The sequence below is a fragment of the Eschrichtius robustus genome, chromosome 12, assembly GCF_028021215.1.
Source record: "Eschrichtius robustus isolate mEscRob2 chromosome 12, mEscRob2.pri, whole genome shotgun sequence".
Classification (NCBI taxonomy): domain Eukaryota; kingdom Metazoa; phylum Chordata; class Mammalia; order Artiodactyla; family Eschrichtiidae; genus Eschrichtius; species Eschrichtius robustus.
Window position 1 is genome coordinate 38760899 of NC_090835.1, and position 10392 is coordinate 38771290.

At 43.6% G+C, this 10392-nt stretch overlaps 1 protein-coding gene across 1 annotated transcript in view; it reads right to left on the bottom strand.

Annotated features, from left to right (window-relative positions):
• Positions 1–8856, bottom strand: part of RBM6 (RNA binding motif protein 6) — a 104647-nt gene extending 95791 nt beyond the window's left edge. The window contains exon 1 of the mRNA XM_068558129.1: positions 8684–8856. The gene's annotated coding sequence lies outside the window, so the exon portion shown is untranslated. The remainder of the gene's footprint in view (positions 1–8683) is intronic.
• Positions 8857–10392: the final 1536 nt, after the last annotated feature.

Below are 10392 nucleotides of genomic sequence, written 5' to 3' on the forward strand. Positions count from 1 at the left end.
TGTTGATAGTGTCCACTGACCACAAAAGTTTTTAATTTTGATGAAGTCCAATTTGTCTATTTTTCCTTTTGTTGACTGTGCCCTTGGTGTCATATCCTCTAAAAGATCATTGCCAAATCCAATGCATAAAGCTTTCCCCCTATGTTTTCTTCTAAGAGTTTTAAGAGTTTTCGTTCTTACATCCAGAAGCAAGATTCATTCTTTTTGTTTTAATATTTATTTAGTTATTTAAGCTGCACCAGGTCTTAGTTGCAGCATGCCAGATCTTCATTATGGCATGCAGGATCTTTAGTTGCAGCATGTGGGATCTTTCAGTTGTGGCACGCAGACTCCTTAGTTGCGGCGGGCATGCAGGGATTGAATCTGGGCCCCCCACATTGGCAGCGTGGAGTCTTACCCACTGGACCACCAGAGAAGTCCCCAGATCATTCTTAAGAAGAGTATTTATGGAAGGCAAGTTCTGCATATTGATTCCTTTAAAAATATACATGCCCATAGTCTCTCTTGGATGTTTTTGTGTACCCATAGATTAAAGACTATAGTCTGAAGAATCTACCCTTACCTTGCTCTATCACTTAACTCATTTTTTGACCTATATTACCACTCTGCTGACTACTTCCTTTTTGTTTGTAAACATACTCAAGTCTCTCTCATGCAAAACACACACCTACACACCCAATACAAAACCTTTGAATATTAGTTCAACATATAAATCAATGTCCACCAAATACTGCTAATCCCCTAGCCTCTATTCTGTTCCCCAGCATGGTTCTTGATGCCGTCTCATGGTGCTATGGACTAAACTGAATGTTTGTGTTACCCCAAAATTCATGTGTTGAAGTCCTAATCCCCAATGTGACGGTATTTGAAGATGGGGTCTTTAGGAGGTAATTAGGTCATGAGGGTAGAGCCCTTAGCAATGGGGTTGATGCTCTTATAAGAAGGGACAAAAGAGGACTTCTCTGGTGGTGCAGTGGTTAAGAATCCACCTGCCAATGCAGGGGACAAGGGTTCGAGCCCTGGTCCGGAAAGATTCCACATGCCGCGGAGCAACTAAGCCCGTGCGCCACAACTCCTGAGCCTGCGCTCTAGAGCCCGCAAGCCACAACTACTGAAGCCCACGCGCCTAGAGCCCGTGCTCTCCAACAAGAGAAGCCACCACAATGAGAAGCCCATGCACCGCAACAAAGAGTAGCCCCCGCTTGCTGTAACTAGAGAAAAGCCCGCACGCAGCAACGAAGACTCAATGCAGCCAAAAATAAATAAATAAATAAATAATTTTATTTTTTTTAAAAAGGGACAAAAGAGAGATGCTCTCTCTCTCTCCCTACCATGTGAGCATACAGCGAGAAGGCAGTTGTCTGCAAATCAAGAGGATCTCACCAGGAACCATACTGTCTGGCACCTTAATCTTAAACTTCCCCGCCGGCACTTCCCTGGTGGCGCAGTGGTTAAGAATCCACCCGCCAATGCAGGGGACACGGGTTTGAGCCCTGGTCTAGAAAGATCCCACATGCCGTGGAGCAACTAAGCCCATGCACCACAACTACTGAGTCTGCGATCTAGAGTCCGCAAGCCACGACTACTGAAGCCCTCACGCCTAGAGCCCATGCTCTGCAACGAGAAGCCACCACAAATAAGAAGCCCACGCACCTCAACAAAGAGTAGCCCCCACTCGCCACAACTAGAGAAAGCCCGCGAACAGCAACGAAGACCCAACACAGCCAAAAAAACCACCAAAAAGCAAAAAACTTCCCTGGCTCCAGAACTATGAGAAATAAATTTGTATTGTTTAAGTCGCCCAGTCTAGGGTATTTTGTTAGAGCAGCCCAAGCTAAGACACTGGGCAATCTTACCCATTCCCAATTTAACCACTATCCCTACCACCTCTATGATGATAATTTCCACATCTCCATCCCTAGCTTAGACTTCCCTATAAAGTCCAAATGCCTGCCAGAAATGGCCACTTAGCTATCCCACAGGAATCTCAAGCTCATGTACAAATGAGACTTTACTACTATAGGGAGACATTTAAATACTTCATTAGAGCTGCTTTTTCTTGTGAATAGAAATTTCCCAGATTTTAAATATTATATCCTGGTCCCTTACACCAGCAAATTACAGTCAGGTTCCTAGTTTAAAAGTGAGTTTTATAAGAAGGCACAGTGTGGTGGTGAAGGGACAAGAGTGCAGTCTCTGGACATACTCTGCTGGGGTTCACAGTTAGACTGCTTGGAGGCAAATCTTGGCTCTGCACAACGTAGCTCCTTAAGCAAGTTATTTAACTTAATGCCTCAGTTTACTTCTCTCTCAAAATCAGGATAAAGATAATGTCTACTTCATAATTATCAGGATAAAATGACAATGTAAATTCACTAGAACAGTGCCTCATAAATAAATGCTCAGTAAATGTTATTACTCTTTTTAAGAGTTTATTTCAAAAATCATTGGGATTTGGAATGTTCCCATTGATGCAGTCTGGTTTGGCTAAATGACTGACATTAAAGTTTGATTTGCCAATTAAACTATATGGCAGACATTTTCCATAAATTAAATCTGCAGTTCCAAGGTTTTGTCAACTATATATTTAAAGTACATATGCAGTATATATATTATGCCAGAAAATACATCCTTTGCAGCCATTTATGACAGAAGTGTTAAGATGCCAACTTAGAAATGTACAAGGCGGTAAACAATTTTTTCGAAATTTTAGGGGTTAAAAATTTTTTAATCCTTTTAGGTGGTTCAAGAGTGAAAAGGTTTCAAGACCATTGGCCTAGTGAATATGTTTTAGAGTCAGACTGCCTGGGTTTGAATCAAAACTCCAGCTTCTGGGAATTCCCTGGTGGTCCAGTGGTTAGGACCCCATGCTTCCACTGCAGGGGGCATGGGTTCCACCCCTGGTTGGGGAACTAAGATCCCGCATGCCACGCAGCATGGCCAAGAGAAAAAAAAAAAAAAAAGGAAGACAAAACTTTAGCTTTCTTTTTTTTTTTTATTTATTTTTGGCTGCGTTGGGTCTTCATTGCTGCGCACGGGCTTTCTCTAGTTGTGGTGCGTGGGGGCTACTCTTTGCTGCAGTGCGCAGGTTTCTCATTGCGGTGGCTTCTCTTGTTGCAGAGCACAGGCTCTAGGCACGCGGGCTTCAGTAGTTGTGGCTTAGCGGGCTCTAGAGCGCAGGCTCAGTAGTTGTGGTGCACGGGCTTAGGTGCCCCACGGCATGTGGGATCTTCCCAGACCAGGGCTCGAACCCGTGTCCCTTGCATTGGCAGGAGGATTCTTAACCACTGCGCCACCAGGGAAGCCCAAAACTTTAGCTTTCTATGTACCCTTGGTAAGTTATATTTAACTTCTATATGCCTCAAAGCTCTCCTCCTACACAAGGGGAATAATAATGGTACCTACCTCATATGATGACTGTAAGGAGTAAATGAGATCATGCATCAGAAGCAATTGCATTGACAGCAACATTATTCATAATAGCCAAAAACTGAAAAGAATCCAAATGTCAATCCACAGGTAGATGGATAAACAAATGTGATATACTTGTAAAAAGGAATGCAACATGGATAAATCTCAAAAAAGATTACAAGTGAAAGAAGCCAGACATTCCAATTATATGAAATTTCTAGAAAACAAAAAACTACAGAGGCAGAAAGCAGATCAGTGGATGCTAGGACTTGCAGTTAAGAGTGGGAAGTGGAGATTAACAACAAACAGGAACTAGGGAATGTTTTGAGGTGTTGGAAATATTCTAAATCTGAATAGTGGTGATGACTGCATCAAACTGAACTGTTACAATAAATGAATTTTATGATATGTAAATTATGCTTCCAAAAAAAAGTTTTGAAAAATTTTAAAGCAACAATGTATTAAATATTATTACTACTGCTACTATGGTCAGGTGTTTAAAATGACAATAACATTAAGCTGGAAAGGACCTTTCTGAGTATGTCTATTCCTACTCTCTGAAACAAGAGTAATAAAGGCAGGCATAGCTGAGTACTGACTCTGCCACAGTTGCTCATTTTACATGGGTTCTCTCACTTAATCATCACAGGTCCTCCATGGGGTAAGTTCTGTTACAATCCCCACTTTAGAGACTATGAAATTGAGGCTCAAATAGGTTGAGAGACTTGCCCCCAAACAATATAACTAATATGAGGAAAAGCCAAAATGCAAACTCAAGACCTTCTGATTCCAAAGCCCATCCTAAAATTCGTATAGAATTTCATAGGTCTCTGAATAGCCTTGAAAAAGAACACAGTTGGAGGACTCTCACTTCCTAATTTCAAAACTTACTATAAAGTTACAGTAATCAAAACAGTGTGGTATTGGTATAAGGACAGACATACAGAACAACGGAATAGAGAACCCAGAAATAAACCCTCACATACATGGTCAAGTTATTTTCAACAAGGGTGCCAAGACCATTCAATGGGAAAAAGACAGTCTTTGCAACAAATGGTCACAGGGAAATTGGATATCCACATGCAAAAGAATCAAGTGGGGCCCTTACCCAACACCATATACAAAAGTTATCTCAAAAAAAGGATTCAAGACCTAAACTTAAGATCTAAAACTCTAAGAAGAAAACAGAGAGGAAGCTTCATGAATTGGATTTGGCAATGATCTCTTGGATATAACACCAAAAGCAGAGTCAAAAAAAAAAGACAAACTGGACTTCATCAACATTAAAAACTTCTGTGCTTCAAAGAACACTATCAACAGAGTAAAAAGGCAATTCACGAATGGGAGAAAATATCTGCAATACACATATCTGATAAGGGATTAACATCCGGAATATACAGAAAACTAAAACTCAACAACAAAAGACAACCTGACTCAAAAATGAGCAAAGGACTTGAATACACATTTCTTCAAAGAAGACATACAAATGGCCAATAAACACATAAAAAGACTCTCAACATCATTAGCAATTAGGGAAATGCAACTCAAAACTACCAGATACCCTTCACACCCATTAAGATGGTTATTAAACAAAACAAAAATAAACGAACAAACAAACCTAACAGAGGCTGGTGAGGATGTGGAGAAATCAGAACCCTCTGCATTGCTGGTGGGCATGTAAAATGGTGCAGCCACTGTGTAAAACATATGGCAGTTCCTCAAAAAATTAAAAATAAAATTATCATGTGATCCAACAATTCCAATTCTGGGTATAAATCCAAAAGAAATGAAAGCAGGGACTCGAGGAGATATGTGTACCCACCCCCATGTTCATTCCTGCATTACTCACAACAGTCAAAAGGTGGAAACAACCCAATGCCCACCAATAGATGAAAAGATAAACATAATGTAGTATATATATATTATGGAATACTATTCAGCCTCAAAAAGGAATGAAATTCTGATAGATGCTATAACATGGATGGACCTTGGAGACATTCTGCTACATAAAATAAGCCAGTCATGAAAGGACAAATATTGTATAACTTATGTTCTATTTATATAAGGTACCTAGGACAAGCAAATTCATAGAGATGGAAAGTAGAATGGTGGGTACCAGGGGTTGGGGGAGGGGAGAATAGGAAGTTATTGTTTAATGGGTACAGAGGTTCAGTTTGAGAAGACAAAAATGTTCTGAAGCTGGATGGTAATGATGGTTGCACAACAGTGTGAAGGTACTTAATACCACTGAAGTGTACACATTAAAATGGTTAAAGAAAGAGAGAGAGAGACACTACTTCACACCCATTCAGGTGGTTACTGAAAAAAAAACAAAAACAAAAACAAAAAAACAAAATAAGCGTTGGGATGTGGAGAAATCAGAACCCTTGTGCATTACTGGTGGGAACGATGCAACTGCTGTGGAAGACAGTATGGTGGTTCCTCAAAAAGCTAAACACAGAATTACCATATGATCCACTTCTGGGTACATACCCAAAGATAATGAAAGCAGGGACATGAAGAGATATTTGTATTCCCATGTTCACAGCAGCATTATTTACAACAGCCAAAACGTGAAAACCCAACTGTCTAGCAAGTGAACGATTAAACAAAATGTGGTCTATACACACCAACTGAGTATTGTTCAGCCTTAAAAGGGAATGAAGATGTCAATTACATCTCAGTTTTTAAAAAAATCTTTAATTAAAAAGGAAAGAATGAAGTTTGGACACACGCTATGACATGAAAACATTTTTACCTGAAATAAGTCAGACATGAAAGGACAAATATTGTATGATTCCACTTATATGGGTTACCCAGAACAGGTAAATAAACAGAGACAGAATACATATTAGATGTTACCAGGGGCTAGAAGGAGGGGGCAATAGGAGTTACTTGCTTAATGGTTAGGGTTTCTGTTTGAGGTGATGAAAAAGTTTTAGAAATAGATAATAGTTATGGTTTCATTACATTGTGAATGTAACTCATGCACTGAATTTTATGTGAATTTTACACATAAAAATGGCTTAAATGGCAAATTTTGTTACAATGTATGTAAAAAAAAATATTTATCACAACTTTGTAAAAAAAAAAAGTAACGTAATATACGAAAAAACACTGAATTAAGCACCTTAAATGGGTGAACTGTATGGTGTGTGAATTATATCTCAACAAAGCTATTTCTTAAAAAGGTAACCATGGCTAACATTTAGTGAACACTTTGCACACACCAGGCACTGTTCTAAAAGGGTTACATAAACCTCAAAACAACCTACCGAGGTGGCTACATTTCTTAACCTCATTTCACATATGAGGAAATTGAAGTTAAGTAATTTGTCCAATGTCACTCAGGTAGTGGAAGAGTCAGGGGTTCAAACCCTACCAGATTTGAGAGCTCCTACAGTTACCCACTCTGCTCTACTGAGTCCCACAGTGTGATAGCAAGGTTATTAAAGGCACCCAATAGATGCCCCGTTAACTAAGTGAATGAGATGAACAACTACTGTGGAAGTCTATCAGGAAAATAAATTCTAAGCACTTGGAACGTAGCCAGAAGAGTCCATGATTTATCATCTTTAAAATTTCAGAATTTTCCAATAGCGGGAATTTCCTGGTGGTGCAGTGGTTAAGAATCCGCCTGCCAATGCAGGGAACACGGGTTCAAGCCCTGGTTTGGGAAGATCCTACATGCCACGGAGCAACTAAGCCTGTGCACCACAACTACTGAGCCCGCGCCCAGAGTCTGTGCTCTGCAACAAGAGAAGGGACCGCAATGAAAAGCCCGCACACCACAACAGAGTAGCCCCCACTCGCCGCAACTAAAGAAAGCCTGCGGGCAGCAACGAAGACCCAACGCAGCCTAAAATAAATAAATAAATAAGTTTAAAAAAAATTTTTTAAAATGAAGAATTTTCCAATAGCTTTAATGTTAACACAACTCTGAGTTAGATTATTAACACACCATTTCATACATTTAAACACTGGCAGAAGAGTATAACCTTGCCCATGTATCTTCAATAAGACTGGAGAGTTCACTTAGTAACCTCTCCATTGACAATTCTCCTCTGAAAGGCTACAAAAAACTAGGCTCCTAAAGGCAACAAAAGTAAACCCAATTCTGGTAACAGAATTCTATAAAGAAGGTTGCTACAAATGTCCAGAAACAGAGACCTAGTACCTATTCTATAGGTTAGGTACCTAGTTAGATGCCTGTTAACCAGGCAAGGTTCAGGTCCAACTTTTGTGTGTTTCACCAGAATGCTAACATACCATTGTCAGTCCTACCCTCACTTATCAGTTCTTGATATCTCTCCTATAGTCCTCACAAGTTTGCTCATGTTGACATTATTAAACCATTCACATTGGTGGCACTACTCAACAGGAAGTTGAAAACTAACAAACCTAGGGCACAATCCAGAGTTCAGAAATGAATCAGGTGACCAGGCGCATCTAAGTCTACTGAACTCCACCTAGATCCCCGCAACTCTGACCTTCACAAGCAAACCTGGAATGTGCAAAAAATACAAGTACTCTTACAGTTTATGTACCCTACAAAACAAGGCCCTTTGTTTTATTAAAAAATGCACGCCCAGAGTTGAGCCCATAAGCACAACATCAATTCTAAAATTAAGAGAAAAACACAGATTTACAACGCCAAAAGGAACCTAAAGAGCGAATATGAGAAAACTTCCCTCTCCTCCTACATGCGCCCAACGGGTGCAGGACCCACGAGACCACTCCCCCGGCTCCAGGTTCTACAGCCCCGAGTGCCGGGCTCCGAGCTCTCGAGCACTGTGGTCCGGCTGAGCTCACTCGGGTCTGTCCAGGTCTGAGGGTGAGGCTACGTGCTAAGCACAAAAAAAGCTCCCTCTTGAACGATGCCTCGGAACTGTATCAGAATCTTTAAAAAGCAGGAAAAAAGGAGGAAGAAAGGGCCGCCTGCCTGGAGCTCCTCAGACCAGGAGCACCGAACCGCAACCACGCGCCAGCTACAAACACCGCAGCCGACCGCCCCGAGACTGGACCGGTAATTCCACCGCCGCGCCGGGCCCCGCCCCGGGCCCGCGACCATTCTGGGGCGTTCCTCCCGTGGGCGGCGCCTCCCTCACCACACCGCCACTTGGCTCTCTTCCTGAGCGAGGCCGCGGCCGCCCCGCGACACCGAAGCCGCAGCTTCTAGCCCGCGCGGGCCCGCGACGTCCAAAGCGGCCTGGCAGGCCGGATCTTTTCCCCCAGGCTCCGGCACGCCCTCTCTACGGCCCCAAGCCCTTACCGAGGCAGCGCGGCCTCCGCGGCCCGCTCCTCCTAATCCTCGGCCGCTGCCACCGACCCAGCGCCGCGGAGACCGGAACTTCCTCCGCGCCGAGCCGCTGCCTTCACAAAGGCGCCGCCGCCTTTAGCGCTCTGCCCGCCGGGAGATGGAGTACCGCGGCCGGTCGCACCGATTCCACTCCCGGCGTACCCCGCGCGGGGGGCGGAGGGCGGGGCGGAGGGGGGGTGCGTGCCTGCGCGAGCGGGACGTAAGGGCACGCTGTCGTCGGCGTCCAATGGGAGGGCGCCCTTCCTTCCTCCTCCCCGCCGTCCGCCGGGGCTGCTGGGGGTTGTGGTTTGGCCTCTGGCCCACGGGTTCTAGTTCTTTTTCGGTCTTTGGAGTTGAGCGAGGCGTGCATTTTCTTAGTGGCTTGGCCTTCTCGAGTTTTGCTCCCCGCCAGAGCGCACATATGGCCCCGGCCTGCGTAGCTTGAAGACGACTTATTTTCCGTTAATGTGAAGGAAATGGAAGGGAGGCGTCTCCGGCCTAAGACTTTCGAGGCAGGGGCTTCTGGCCCACACAAGAGCCTGTTTTTCGACCCTCCCATAGGATAGGGAAGCAGTAGTCACAGAGGCTCGTCTCCTTTTCCTTCTGATGGGTTTCCAAGTTAGGTATTACCGACTCAGGAATACCAGGTGGGTGTCATCTGTGTTAAAGGTTTAATAGCCCTACCTACGAAGGAAAATCTACTCAGTTTACACAGAGCCTTGCTAGCTCGGGCAATACATCTGGCCAAGAGTGACTTGTGCGAGGTCACAGAGGAACTGGAAAGTATCTGCAAATCAGCAATCTAGTGGAAAACGGGGCAGCACAACTTTCAGTTTGCAGCTCACGTCCAGAATCTCCTTACAGCTACTGTTCTTCAAATGGCCAGCTCCAAGCTTCCAGGTGGATCGTCTACATTGTTGAAATGCTTGCTGGTTCCAGCTACCTGGTATCGCCAGGTAGTGGCCCCTCAGGGAAGGTAACCTGATTTTATAGCCTGAATTCAACATCATGGAATCGAAGAAGTCTGCTGGAAGAAAAGCCTATAAATCATTCTAAAATAAAGCAAGACTTATCTGTAGGGAAAAGAGATTGTTGAGTTAAGTAGTCTTTAAAGTTACCTTCCCACTTTTCAGACATCTTGTCTGGAAGTCATTCAAGAACTGCATGAAGCTCTTGCTGTGTGCCAGGCACTGTATCAGGTGCTGGGGCCACAGGAACTTGAACAAAGCTGATAAACTTTGCTGCTCTGGGGACTTACCTGGTGGTCCAATGGCTAAGACTCTGCCCTAGCAATGCAGGGGGCCCGGGTTTGATCCCTGGTCAGGGAACTAGACCCCACACGCATGCCGCAACTAAGAGTTTGCATGTCGCAACTAAAAAGATCCTGCACGCCACAACAAAGATCCCGCGTGCCACAACTAAGACCCGACACAGCAAAATAAATAAATAAATATTTTTAAAAAACAAAAGCAAAACTTTGCTGCTCTGGTGGAGATGGGAGTGGGGGTGGTTACTGAAGACAGACAACAAACTAAACAAGATATACAATCTCTGCTGAAATGAGTTTGGTTTCTGTAAGGAGGGAGATGGAAAGCTGTCGGAGGGCTCTAAACAGAATAATATCATGGCTTCCATGTAACCGGGATCCTCTGGCTGCTGTGTAGAGAATAGGCTGTAGGTGG